The sequence below is a fragment of the Mesoplodon mirus genome (assembly GCF_964341445.2).
Source record: "Mesoplodon mirus genome assembly, chromosome: 5".
NCBI classification, from domain to species: domain Eukaryota; kingdom Metazoa; phylum Chordata; class Mammalia; order Artiodactyla; family Ziphiidae; genus Mesoplodon; species Mesoplodon mirus.
In genome coordinates, this window is record NC_138980.1 from 103841420 (window position 1) to 103857249 (window position 15830).

Consider the following 15830-nt stretch of genomic DNA (forward strand, 5'->3'; position numbering starts at 1 on the left):
GCTTCCTGGCTTCAGACTATACTACAAAGCTACAGTCATCAAAACAGTATGGTACTGGGACTTCCCTGGCAGTCCAGTGGTTAAGACTTTGTGCTTCCACTACAGCAGACATGAGTTTGATCCCTGGTCTGGGAACTAAGATCCACATGCTGGGCAGTGTGGCCAAAAAAAAAAAAAGCAAACAAACAAACAAACAAAAAACAGTATGTACTGACACAAAAACAGAAATATATCTCAATGGAACATAATGGAAAGCCCAGAAATAAACCCATGCACCTATAGTCAATTAATCTATGACAAAGGAGGCAAGAATATACAATGGAGAAAAAGCAATCTTTTCATTAAGTTGTGCTTGGAAAACTGGACAGCTACACATAAAAGAATGAAATTAGAACATTCTCGAAAACCATACACAAAAATAAACTCAAAATGAATCAAAGACCTAAATATAAGGCCAGACACTATAAAACCCTTAGAGGAAAACATAGGCAAAACACTCTGACATAAATTACAGCAATATCTTTTTAGATCCACCTCCTAGAGTCATGAAAATAAAAACAAAAATAAACAAATGGGACCTAATTAAACTTAAAAGCTTTTGCACAGCAAAGGAAACCATAAACAAATGAAAAGACAACCCATGGAATGTGAGAAAATAGTTGCAAAAGAAGCAACTGACAAGGGATTAATCTCCAAAATACACAAACAGTTCATGCAGCTCTATGTTAATAAAAGAAACAAGTAACCCAATCAAAAAATTGGCAGAAGATCTAAATAGACATTTCTCCAAAGAAGACATACAGGTGGCCAAAAAGTAAATGAAAAGATGCTCAACATCACTAGTTATCAGAGAAATGCAAGTCAAAACTACAATGAGGTATCACCTCACACCGGTTAGAAATGGCCATCATCAAAATATCTGCTAACAATAAATGCTGGAGAGGCTGTGGAGAAAAGGGAACCCTCCTACACTGTTGGTGGGAATCTAAATTGGTACAACCACTATGGAGAACAGTATGGAGATACCTTAAAAAACTAAAAATAGAGCTACCATATGATCCAGCAATCCCACTCCTGGGCATACATCAGGAGAAAACCATAATTCCAAAGGATACATGCACCCCAATACTCATTGCAGCACTACTTACAATAGTCAAGACATGGAAGCAACCTAAGTGTCCACTGACAGAGGAATGGATAAAGAAGATGCGGTACATGTATACAACGGCATATTACTCAGCCATAAAAAAAATGAATGAAATAATGCCATTTACAGCAACATGGATGGACCTAGAGATTATCATACTAAGTGAAGTAAGTCAGAGAAAGACAGAGATCATATGATATCAAGCATATGTGGAATCTAATTCTACAAAAAAAGAGGTACAAATTAATTTACTTACCAAACAGAAACAGACTTACAGATATCAAAAACAAACTTATGGTTACCAAAGGTGAAATGTGGAGGGAGGGATAAATCAGGAGCTTGGGATGAACACACACACTACTGTATATAAGATAGATAAGCAACAAGGACCTACCATATAGCACAGAGAGCTCCACTCAGTATTCTGTGATAATGTATATGAGAAAATAATCTAAAAAAAGAATGAATATATGTATTTGTATAACTAAACCATTTTGCTGTATACTTGAACTTAACAACACTGTAAATCAACTATACCTATATATTATTTAATTTAATAAAATTAAAATATTAAAAAAAGTGTATTTGTGAGATCACAAATACAATTACATTATCAAATTGTTTTTCTTAGGAAAGTTTACCCTTAATTTTGAATGTGACCTACACGACCCACACTACTAGTTTGGAGTATAAAGATGATTCAATTAACCATTTGAGGCCCTACATTTCTAAAGCTGTAAACAATTCAAGAGCTGTGGTATCTCCTTGAGTCTTAAGTTGCCCCTCACAATTTGTCCTAAAACCATCAAGGCAAAACTTCAACTGGCAAAATTTGAAAAAAAAAAAAAAAAAAGTCAAAGCCTTTGATTTTACTCATTTGTAAAATCTAAAATTCTAAAATTCTGTAACCAACCTTGAAATTCTGATTCTGAAGGAAAGGAGGATAAAAGTCTAATAAACCAAATAATATAATATGAAAAAAAAAAGCTTTACAGAAATGTTTCTTTTTGAAACAGGATGGCTGTTAAGAGGAAATTGCAGTGTCTGAAATTCACTCAGTTAAAAGCAAAATTCACTTAAACATTTTGCACATACACTGTGAGACAATATTATACTCGAAAAATCTTAGGACTTTCAAAATAAAATTTCTATTTCTTAAAAAAATAAGCCCAAGTGTCCTTCACAGATACACAAAAAATCACATGCACACACACACACTTACACACATGCACATTTACACAGCTTGAATTGTAAGAGGGGATGTGAGATTCAGGGTAAAAAGAAGGGCAAAGGAATTTCGAGTCATCGGAGTCCAGAAAGATCTCTGCCTGACAACAAAGAATGAACCTATTTAGATTGTAGGTAATTTTCTCTTTCCTCATGGTAGAGATCAGATGGGTATGTGTGGTATAGTGTATTAAACCAACACACTTAGGAGAAGTTGCCAAACACATCCAACTGCAACTAAATGGGATACTTTTTGTGCAACAGAATTCAACATCCCTCTTCACTGTTTCAGCCAAAACATCCCTGTTAATTTACTTCTATAATAGAGACTGGCAATCCACCCTGATAGTGATTTAGAATGGTACCCATAAATTTCCTTGCTTTCAATGCTATTTGACAGGTCTGGGACTCTTTATACTTTGATTCCAATATTGATTCAAGTTATCATAAAGTATTTAATTGAAAAATAAAGACATTTTAACTTCATTTTTTTGTTTTACTGTGAAGAGGGTGGCAAGGTTTACATAGTCTGTATGTAAATCAACTTCACTGGCCACGAAGAAAATGTGATTAGTATTACCCAAAGTAAACAAAACCCTTATGCTAATGACTAATCACGTGGGAAATATTTGCAGCCACTGCACAATTAGTTTTTCAAAATAATGAGCTGATAAATAGGAGCTTAAAGGATTCATCTATTTCCATTATTCTAAGATCTCCCCCAACTAAAACCTAAAATCCCCACCTAAAATTCCTTGACCCAGGGAACATATTGCTATCTTTTACTCCAAAGCCTGGGACCTGGTAATACTCTAGAATCCCTTGGCAATTGACCAGGCAATCAAGGGCTCTGGCGTTTGTCACCTAAATTGAGAAAGAATCATACATTTAAAAGGATATCTTTAGTAGGTCTGTGTCTTTATTCCTGTCTTGCCCCTAGGTTCTTCATGACTTTTTTTTTTGATTCCATATGGGGAGGGGGAAGGGTAAGCTGGGACAAAGTGAGAGAGTGGCATGGACATATATATACTACCAAACGTAAAATAGATAGTTAGTGGGAAGCAGCCGCATAGCACAGGGAGATCAGCTTGGTGCTTTGTGATCACCTAAAGGGGTGGGATAGGGAGAGTGGGAGGGAGATGCAAGAGGGAGGAGATATGGTGATATATGTATATGTATAACTGATTCACTTTGTTATAAAGCAGAAACTAACACACCATTGTAAAGCAATTATACTCTAATAAAGATGTTTAAATAATAAAAATTTAAAAAGTATATCTTTAAAAAAAATTCATTCCACTCTATAAATATTTGAAGGTTGAAGACTCAATGTATTAAAATTTCAACTATTTCACCAAAAATAAGGAAACACTACTCCTCTAGCTTTTCATCAGTACCAGAACGAAAGGATATAAAATCTTCAATACCTTTCTCTCACTCTTTCAGCTAAGCAGGACACAAAAAGTCATCCTCAATAACTTTGAAACATTACTTTCCTGACGAAAACAAACACTAAATATTAGAATTGGAAGGGGGTAATTTTTCTATAGAATATGTAATTTAAGATTAGTTCAGTATCCCTATTTATAAATACCTAAGTCATGGGATCTTTCAGATTCAGTGATGCAGATGAATGACTAAAAGGACAATCAAGAAATAAGCTAACTCCCTATCATCAGTATGGGGAATGAGCAGGTAAAAAATAGAATGGAAGGAGAAGCAGAAGAGTAACATGTCTCATACCAGACAGCTACTTAGTATTATGTCACAGCCACTCAGAAATACTAGGATTCTACTCTGTCTGTTTTATCTTTCAAGGATAATGATTCAATGTAACACTTGAATGTATTTCTTGTGTTATCAAAATTGTATATCTTGACTTTCCACAAATCCATTTTAAGAAATAAAGTCCCCTATATTTCCCTCCAGTTTTCCTCTTCTATATCCATCATAAAATTGTCACCTATAATACCTCTGTCATTGAAAAAGACCATATTTTTTTATTATTTTCATAACATTCATTAAACCTTCTGTACTTTTTCAGTAGTTTTACTTAGATAATTTAAAAACTTAACAGTGATTTTAGTTATGGTTACATAATTATTTTTCTCCACATAACTGTTTAGTATAATTCATCACAGAGAGGAATGGAAGCCTGAGTCAAAACAGTTTACTTCAAAAGAAAATGTCAAAGTAATGACCTTTTAGAGACTATTTGTATTGAAATAATCTTGCAATATCATACTATAATTTTGTTTTATACTTTGATCACAATTTTCTTGTAAAGACTTGGTGGTTTTTTCTCCTTTTAAAAATTTTTATTTGTAAAGACTTTACCAGAACACTAAGATTATGTATCCTCTTGATCATCCCAAATATTTCTAAAATCTTCTTTCTTCCTGAAAATGTCCTTTATTAATCCCTCTAATTTGGGTTTAGGCCTGGATTTGGTTATTATGAGTTCATTCCCTACCGTATTTCTTAATATTTTCAGTGGTATTTAGGAAATAGGATGTTTTCTTATGAAATGCATGCCAGTTTCTGAAAAATGCATATTTTCCTCATGTGGAAGATAGCTTCCAAATGATCTCTTCTAATTCCTTTCACAACTTCTGCCTTTTGCTACGAATACCCTTGCTGGCAGATAGCCTTCTTGAGTGAGTCTCAAAATGGCTTGACATCACCAAGATGGCTCGAAACTGGTTCCCTTTTACCTGTGCTCATTTTACACAGAAAATTCATAAAGTTACTATGTGCTCACGTGTGTGTAAATTAGAACTCAAAATCCCACTTCTGGCAACAACACCTTATCAGCCCCTACACATGGGGGCTGCCGAGCTCCTAATGAGGATCACTGTGCTCCATCAGTGTCAACATATTAGAGGTGTGTGAGTTGCATATACATGAAACCTTAGCCAAAAGGGTGTGGATAGCAGAGACAGCATGTGTACTAATAATATCTATGAGTTTCTGGCTAGAAGCCCTGGACCTTGCTCTTTTTGGAGCTCTCTTACTGGATTCAATCCACAGTGATGGCCTAAGCATCTGTCACAGAGAGAAAGAATTAGTACCTGTAAGGCAATTAATGGACCGTTATAAACATCCTCTGAAGGTTAAAACATTATGGCCTTCTTTCTGCATTTTCTTTCTTTCAATTTTTTTTTTTTTGGTGGGAAGGGTAGATAATGGTATTATTTTTAGTTGAATGACTGATCTATGTAATTGCTGAAAGATGGGGAGCTTTATTTCTTGGTCTTTTCTGCCTTGAATAGATTTTTTTTAAATTGAAGTATAGTTGATTTACAATGTTGTGTTACTTTCAGGTGTACAGCAAAGTGATTCAATTATACATTATTTATAAATATATATGCACATATATGTGTATAAATATTCTTTTCCAGATTCTTTTCCATTATAGGTTATTACAAGCTATTGAGTATAGTTCCCTGTGCTATACAGTATGTCCTTGTTGATTATCTAGTTTATATATAATAGTGTGTATCTATTAATCCCAAACTCCTAATTTATCCCCGGCCCCCTCACTTTCCTCTTTGGTAACCATAAGTCTGTTTTCTATGTCTGTGAGTCTGTTTTATAAATAAATTCATTTGTATCAGTTTTTTTAAATTCCACATATAAGTGATATCATATGATATTTTTCTGTCTGGCTTACTTCACTCAGTATGATAATCTCTAAGGCCATCCATGCTGCTGCAAATGGCATTGTTTCATTGAATAAAGTTTTGATGATTTCTTCCTTCTTGGTCTGGAGCTATTCTTCCCAGAACTTGTGTGCTTCCTTTGTCTGAGACCTGAGGGCCTCAGCCTGGTTAGCCAGGAGCTTCTTTTGGACCTTTACTGCCTTCAGCTTCTGGACGTGTTCAAGAGAATTCACTTGTTTTTGAATGCATTTCCCTTCACCTTTAAGTAAAGACTGTGACACAGGTAGTGATAAATCTTAGATTCACGGTATCTTCTGAGCAGCAGAATTCTCATTCTCCTCATCCAGGACATCTGCTCAGGCATCCTAGCACTGGCAGGACCATTTCTTTATCCATGACCATATGCCTGCTCTCCCGGTGGCCAAGGTGTTTTTCTGCATCAAGCCTGGGAGTGGAGATGCTTGCAGATGTTTAGCATACCCTTATATCAGCATCCAGATTTGCTGATGGGAGTTGGCACTGGAGACTTCATTGGTCTTACTGAGACCCAACCAACATTTTTACCAGAACACAAGACATTGGAGGCAAACCTCTTCTGAAGCCTGAGTATACTCATGGCTGCAGTAGCAGCAAAAAGAAAGCCTCTTTCCATATTCTAAAAGATTATATGTAGGTGTGGTATATGTATTAATATGAAGATTTACTTCAGACAAATATATGGCTTAATTTTGGCTATTTTGTTATGTTGAAGAGTTTTATATTAAATATGACTAATTTTAAATGTTTACCTCTCGTACTACATTATTAAGGTCAAAGGTTCCACGTTATTAGACTTAATGTACCATGATTCACAAACAGAGCACTTGTAATGGTTAATTTTAAATGTCAGCTTGGCTGGGACATGGTGACCATATATTTGCTTAAACATTATTCTGGATATTTCTGTGAAGATGTTTTTTGGGTCAGATTAACATTTAAATCTGCAGACTTGGAGTAAGGCAGATGATCCTCTGATATGTGTGGGCCTCACCTAATCAGTCAACAGCCTTATTAGCATAAAGATTGATCTCTCTGGAACAAGAAGGAATACTGCTAGCAAGCTGCCTTTGGACTTGAACTGAAACTCTTCCTGAGTCTACAGTCTGTTCGTGAATCCTAACCAACGTTAAGCTTGTAGATCAGATGTTATGCTAATGGATCTTAAATAATTGCATAAGCCAGTTCCTTAAAATCAATCCCTCCTCGACCCCTCTTCTCTCTATATATTATATATATATGATATAAAGTATGTTATATATAGCATATAATACATATATAATATAAACAATATAATGATATATATAATTATATAATATATACATTTATAATATAAAACATATGTTATATAAAATATATATTATACTAACATATATTAATAATTACATATTATATAAATTACATCCTGTTATATGAGTACATATACACATTTGGTTTGTTCTGTTCCTCTGAAGGGCCCTGACTAATTCACCCCTCCTTAGCTCTGAGGACTACCAAGCTGTAAAAAGAAAAGTTTTTATGATGAACACCATAATGTTCTGTCCAGATCTCAGTTCTAAAATCAACAATTTATGCTCCCAGCAGCTGCAAAAAGCCAGAAAGCAGCCCTAAGCTGTCAGCTGTCTTTTGGGATTAACTCACTTGAGAAAAAAATTATCTTGCCCAAGTTCTCACCTCCTTCCAGGGGCAGCATGCCCAATGATGGATCAGTGCAGGGGTATAAAGATGCAGCCCCTTCAACTCAACTCAGGACAACTCTGATGATCTGTCTCAGCTCTAGAGATGAGGCCTTTGTCGGGTTTGCAATGCCCAATCCTGCCTCCTTCCTCCTTCTTCCATAAGTATTACTCTCAAGAATGATCCCTACTAAGTGGCCAACACACTAATCTGCATCTTAGATTCCCTTTCTGAAAAAAATAAGCTGCAACAGTAGTTCTCTCTGCCCTGATGTCACATTGCATCACCTTCCTCCCAGCTCAGATCTGTACAGAGGCTATCAGCAATCAGATCCATAAACCGATATTGGACCCAGAAATGGTATACTCATCTCCCCTTTGTGAATGGGTTCATTTCTATGGGTGATTTTCTTGATACTCTCCTTACTTAGTTTGGCAGAGTGGTGCAAAACCTCCCCATTCTGCTTGCCATCCCATGTGCTCCATCTGCAGTCCTCTGCATTTGGAACTGTGATCTTCTATCATGCCTCCAAAATCACAGGTACACAACTCAGGTTCTCCAAAGGGACTTCTCACTTTGCTACACTCCAGGGATGGCAACAAGAGAGCCCATGGATTGTAGCTCAGTAGTGTAACAGAACAAGATTCTGCTAGCTATCTGAGCCACTAAGAACCCTTCTCTTAGAGACCTCTCTCACTTGACTTGATAGGATGGGACACCCTCTCCCCTCCCCCTTCTCTCATAGCACTTCTCTCCTTTATAAGGACTCACTGAAAGATTTGAGCATCAAGTGATTGGAGATTATTTGTTAATTTTCATTATATGTTGCATCTTTATTTTATGTTCACAAATATTCTTTATGTGACTATTATTCATATGCCTGACAAGTTTGGGGCTTGTCTTTATTTGACCTGACTCAGGATTTAGTGAAAAAAGTCCAGTCTCAAGGCATTTATGAAAAACAAAGTTTGGGCGCCCCCAATTATTTGCTCCCCTTTGCATACAAAATAAATCAATATAAAGATCTACAACATTTAATGCTGCTAAAGAGAACTGCTAGCCGTCGCTTCTTCTGGAGTTGTTTTACTCAAGGGCCCAGCTGTAATTATGAACCGACACCATAAGATGTCTAGCCAAGGTCATGGGTGCATTTATTTCCATGGATCAGGGTCCTCTATTCATAGCTAAATGGGCCCTGACATTATTTAGAAGATAGTGCAACCATTTAAGCTAACTAACCATCCTATAAAACCTAGATCTTCTGCATCTCACTGAGCCCTCAGAAGGAAGTGATCACATGAATTGTTATTAGAGTGCTTTTTGTGGACATGGCTGAAATGAACTCGCTTATAAACTTGTACCACATGTACTTCATGAAATCAAAGCCCTCTTCCTGCCCTGTCACCAGGCAAAAGAACATTCATTATCTGTAATATGTATGCTTTAATGCTTAAACTAAGATAAAGTAATAGCCTACCTTCTGGCTTCAGACTAGAGATTTTATCTTCCTCAGTAACATGGTCTAATTAAATAAATTTTATCTCTGTGCTTTAAAAAGTATCTTTTTGCTTAAATCTTTGATCATGTTGTGTTCTTCCTTTTTGAAGTTCATTTCAATGACGCTATTTTTTAATCTTAAAATACTCTGCTTAAAAATGCTCCACCTTACAGATTAGAGTCTAATGTTTCTTTCAAGCCATCAGTAAAATGTGTCCCAGTAGGTAGAAGTCAAATAGACAAGATCATTCAAGCATTTCTCAATTAGTTAAGGAACTTCTGATGCATCTCATTTATCGTTCTAGGTGAACAAAACAGCTCAGAAATATTTTCTTCAGGTCAAAGGGCACATTTAGCATTATAGCTAGCCAAATTTTTATATAATTAGAATAAATGGGTATTTGGGCCTTCTATTACTTTAGCTGCATATGATATGAGTAGAGCTTGCTAAATCATGACCCACTGAGAAAAATAATTGAGAAAGTGACCTTGGCACATTGGAGAAGGAAGCATGGAGACTTTAGACAGCATAAAATAATTCAATTACCAGTAGGCTAAAGTTGAGGGGAAAGAAGCTATAGTCATGTGGGGGAAAAAAAGGTAGTTGTGCCTGACACTTTTTACACTGTTGGGTAAAGACTTAGGGTTCTAGAATGTGGAGCATCTATTTTCAATGATTCATGAAAAATAAAAGAAGAATTATGTGGGATAAACAAGTGGTTTGAATTAGATATTTGGCAGCTTTATTTTCCATGATTATCCACAATTAAACTTCTAGAAAGCAGAGCCCTCAGGTTAATAATAATACCAGTCATGGCTATTGGACTGAATAAAAGACAAATGTTTGGGAATGGTAGGTTTAATGTATCAGTTGCACAGCAAATTTCATACATTTATGTCTGAGTGGAGCTAGGCACATCTAGGTTAAAATTTCTTTTCCATCATTACTAGCTGGATGATCTTGGCCAAAATACTAAATTCTCTTTGCTGGTTTTCTAATGTGCAAAATGGGGTCAATAAAACTTCTCTGGTGGCGCAGTGGTTGAGAGTCTGCCTGCCGATTCAGGGGACACGGGTTCGTGCCCCGGTCTGGGAAGATCCCACGTGCCGCAGAGTGGCTGTGCCCATGAGTCATGGCCGCTGAGCCTGCGTGTCCGGAGCCTGTGCTCCGCAACGGGAGAGGCCACAACAGTGAGAGGCCTGTGTAAGGCAAAAAAAAAAAAAAAAAAAAAAAAAAAAATGGGGTCAATATTGTTTGACTTTTAAAAAGATTGAATGAGAAAATATATGTAAAACAGTTCTACACCCAGCATGTAGTAAATGCTAATAAATTTGAAGATATTTCATTAGTAATTTTTAGAATATGAATCATTGAGATTAGATTGAAGTTCCAAGAGTATTTTAAGTCTAACAACGATGCAAGAATGTCTTAAATTATATGGTGAAATCCAAAGCAAGAAAGAAGCAGAGTTTTTAGTCTTCTACGCATCTCCCCTCATCTTCCCATCCCCATCTTCTATGATAACTTCTGGTGGCTTTTTTTGAAATTCTTCTCTCTCAGGAACTCAAACGTTTTATAATCATGTGTCCTAAAAAATTCACTGTAATTTTTGTTAAAATTGCATATAAAATCATGTTAGTATCTGGAAAATTCTGTAGGATGTTGGGCTACTCAGTTTTGTTCTAATTACCCATTCAGAAATTCACTTGTCCCTGTAGACACACAGTATTTGAGAGATAGTACAGCAGACAGTGGACACTAACACCTGTCACCAGAACAGCACTTGATCCACATACGAGCCAGGCATGCACAGAACCAGGGACAAGCAGCAGTCCTGACAGATCACTTCATTTCTAATTATTAAATGTTTGTTTACTCTTTAATAAACAAACATTTGTCTGGTTAGTCCCACACAAGAATATGGTCACTCAAAACAAATGTTCCAATTAAAAACTGCATTGAATAAAAAAAAATACTGCACTGAGCAAATTTTATTAAACCATGAGACACATCAGATTACTAGGACTTGTTTCAAATTTTGTCCATTTTTCTTTTTTTTTTTTTCTTTTTTTGCGGTACGCAGGCCCCTCACTGTTGTGGCCTCTCCCGTTGTGGAGCACAGGCTCCAGACACGCAGGCTCAGCGGCCATGGCTCACGGGCTCAGCCGCTCCACGGCATGTGGGATCTTCCTGGACCGGGGCATGAACCCGTGTCCCCTGCATCGTCAGGTGGACTCTCAACCACTGCGCCACCAGGGAAGCCCTCCATTTTTCTTTTATTTAAAACTCACACAGGATCAAAGACTTAAACATAAGACATGACACCATAAAACTGCTAGAAGAGATCATAGGCAAAACGTTCTCTGACATAAATTGTACCAATGTTTTCTTAGGTCTCCCAAAGCAATAGAAATAAAAACAAAAATAAACAAATGGGCTCTAATCAAACTTACAAACTTTTGCACAGCAATGGAAACCATAAACAAAACGAAAAGACAACCTATGGAATTTGAGAAAGTATTTGCAAACGATCTGATGGGCAAGGGCTTAATTTCCAAAATATGCAAACAGCTCATACTACCCAACAACAACAACAACAACAAAACAATTGAAAAATGGGCAGAAGACCTAAATAGACGTTTATCCAAGAAGAAATACAGATGACCAATAGGCACATGAAAAGATGCTCAACATTACTAATTATTAGAGAAATGCAAATCAAAACTACAATGAGGTATCACCTCACACTGGTCAGAATGGGCATCATCAAAAAAAATCTACAAACAGTAAGTCCTGGAGATGGTGTAGAGAAAAGGGAACCCTCTTGCACTGTGGGTGGGATTGTAAATTGATACAGCCACTGTGGAGAACAGTATGGAGGTTCCTTAAAAAACTAAAAATAGAACTACCATATGACCCAGCAATCCCACTACTGGGCATATACCCTGAGAAAACTATAATTCAAAAAGAGTCATGTACCAAAATGTTCATTGCAGCTCTATTTACAATAGCCAGGACATGGAAGCAACCTAAGTGTCCACTGACAGATGAATGGATAAAGAAGATGTGGCACCTATATACAATGGAATATTACTCAGCCATAAAAAGAAATGAAATTGAGTTATTTGTAGTGAGGTGGATGGACCTAGAGTCTGTCATACAGAGTGAAGTAAGTCAGAAATAGAAAGACAAATACTGTATGCTGACACATATATATGGAATTTAAGAAAAAAAAATGTCATGAAGAACATAGGGGTAAGACAGGAATAAAGACACAGACCTACTCGAGAATGGACTTGAGGATACAGGGAGTGGGAAGGGTAAGATGTGACAAAGTGAGAGTGTGGCATGGACATATATACACTACCAAATGTAAAATAGATAGCTAGTAGGAAGCAGCCACATAGCACAGGGAGATCAGCTTGATGCTTTGTGACCACCTAGAGGGGTGGAATAGGGAGAGCGGGAGGGAGGGAGATGCAAGAGGGAAGAGATATGGGGACATATGTATATGTATAACTGATTCACTTTTGTTATAAAACAGAAGCTAACACACCATTGTAAAGCAATTATACTTTAATAAAGATGTTTAAAAAAAATCTACAAATAACAAATGCTGGAGAGGATGGAGAGAAAAGGGAACCCTCCAACACTGTTGGTGAGATGTAAGTTGTTACAGCCACTGTGGAAAACAACATGGAGGTTCCTCAGAAAACTTAAAATAGAATTACCATATGATCCAGCAATCCCACTCCTGGGCATATATCCAGACAAAACTCTAATTCAGAAAGACATGCACCCCCACTATGTTCACAGCAGCACTATTCACAATAGCCAAGACATGGAAACAACTTAAATGCCCATCGACAGATAATGGATAAAAAAGATGTGGTACATATATACAATGGAATACTACTCAGCCATAAAAAAGAACAAAATAATGCCATTTGCAGCAACATGTATGCAACTAGAGATTATCATACTAAGCGAAGTTAAGTCAAAAAGAAAAAGACAAATACCATATGATGTCACTTATATGTGGAATCTGAAATATGACACAAATGAACCTATCTACAAAACAGAAACAGACTCACAGACATAGAGAACAGACTTGTGGTTGCCAAGGCAGAGGTGGGTGGAGGAGAGATGAAGAGGGAGGTTGGGGTGAGTAGAAGTGAGCTTTTATATATGCAATGAATAAACAACAAGTCTTACTGTATAGCACAGAGAACTATATTCAGTATCCTGTGATAAACCATAATGGAAAAGAATTTTTAAAAACGAATGTATATATATATATATATATATATATATATATATATATATATATATATATATATATATATATATGAATTACTTTGCTGTACAGCAGAACTTAACACAACATTGTAAATCAACTCTACTTCAATAAAAACAATTTAAACAAAAACCCCACAGATCCATAAAGAAAAACATTTTTTTCTACTTTATAGGAACTCAAAGAAAATTTAAGCTTTTTAAATCATTACACAGAAGGAACACCAAATATATATGATGAAGAATACTTGTAAATTACCCAGGAACTAGGAAATGACCAAAAATATGGTTTATCTGAATAGACATAAAGATCAAAATACTATTATTTATTATAATCTATATTTTAAACTTGGGAATATTTTATTTATTGAAGCATTACTTAACCTTTATATCATTTTACTCATAGATAACACTTCTGATGAGTTGGAACATGAGCTGTAATTATGAAGCTATTACACCCAGTAGAATTGTTAAGCACAACAACAAAGCACAGGCAAGAACCTATTCAAGGTTCCAGTTTGAAGCTAAAAACCAAGATTTTTCAGGAAGCGAGAAGATGGGGCTTCGGTTCAAAAACCTATGTCACCAATTCTTTAATGACACATTTTTAGAGAACAGATACTATGTGAAATATTACCTAAAGGACCATTTCTTAACAGAAAAATTATGTGACTTCAAGATCAAACATACTCAATTTATATCCAAAGTCAATGCTCAGGGGGCAGAGTAAATGTAATGCAGTGTACTAGCACTGAAGTCATCTGCAATTCTGCTTGCTAAGGTTAACTGGTTGAATACTAAGATTTCCAATTTCTAGCATGAAATATCATTTTAGTAAACCCTATGTCTGCACTACACATTGATTTTAGCTGAGTAAAATCCACTTGGAATTCTATATACTAAGCAGAGTAGTCTTTGTTTACTTGAGTACAAAAGAAATGCTCTAAACTAAAGGCATCTGAAGGCTACAAAATAACTTACTTTTTCAATGTACTCTAATCCTAAACACCTACAATTCCCAGAGTCCACTTAACAATGTTTTGATTGCATTGTACCATCTCTGTGGTCACTGCTGTATGCATCTGGCCTCAACTGAGATTTGAAGAAATGAAATCCAAGCATGGTTTATAGTATGAAAAGTGTAGGGGGGAAAAAAAAGCTTGAACTTCTATCATAACCAGTGAAGTGAGGGCTCATAACCATTAATAATATTCTTCTGCCAGGAATCTCTTCCTTTGCTTTGTTCCGCTCCTTACCTCACTTTCTGTTACTGTCTTTTACTTTTACCCTATACTTTTTTTTTCCTTTTCTTGCAACTTTTTAAGTCACTATCACTCTTTCCCTTTACACCTTATCTAATTTCTAACTTTTTGTTTCTTCACTTAACTCCTTTATCCTTTAATCCTCCGCCAGTTTTTTACTTTTTGTCTGTGAACAATAATGTTTTTATATTGATTCCCCAACTCATTGTCAGGCTTCAACCCATTTCTCTGTGTGACCCTCATTAGCTAATGAGCCCTGTTCTTTTCAGTTTCCAACATATCTGAACACAAAGGCAAGTGTTAGTGAAATCAGAGAACCTAAGAGATTTGGTGCTCAGTCTAGCTACAACTTCCTGGATTAAGATGGAGAAGTTGCTTAGCCATATCAGGAAACAGATTAATAGCAGCTTTCCTTCTTATTGTACTGACACTAAGAATTACAATTATCGTCTGTAATAGAAAGTCATGTCTGCTATTAAGGAAATCCCATTCTGCTAACCACTCTGTTGCACATCTAAAGTGAGTGTGTTGTGTTTCTAGGTGCATCTGTGTGAGAGAAAACAAAGCGTTCCCATGAGAATTCTCATTTTATACAACAGAGAGCTGTATTTCACATGCAAATATACCTAGTTCCTTCTGTGTTGTAACTGACAATCCATCTGTGTACAAAGTGCAAATTATACTTACTACTATTATCACTAAGAATAATATACTGGATTTGAGACAATGACCAAAATTTTGCAAGTATTACCTTTCTTGACCTTGGTAATAACCCTAGAGAGAGATTCTGGCTTTTTTATCTAATTTATATATGATAAAACTAAGGCTTCAAGAAGCTGAGTCATTTATCTAAAGCCACACAGATTTTAGGTGTGAAAAACCACTTGACTCCAAATTTGAAGATATTAACTGTTAAGACTTTGTCTCATAATAAAATTGCTATACACACACACCCCACAATCTATCTACAATATTGCGAATAAATCTAAACAATTTTAAATGAAATTTTCTTCTTCTTGTGTCCA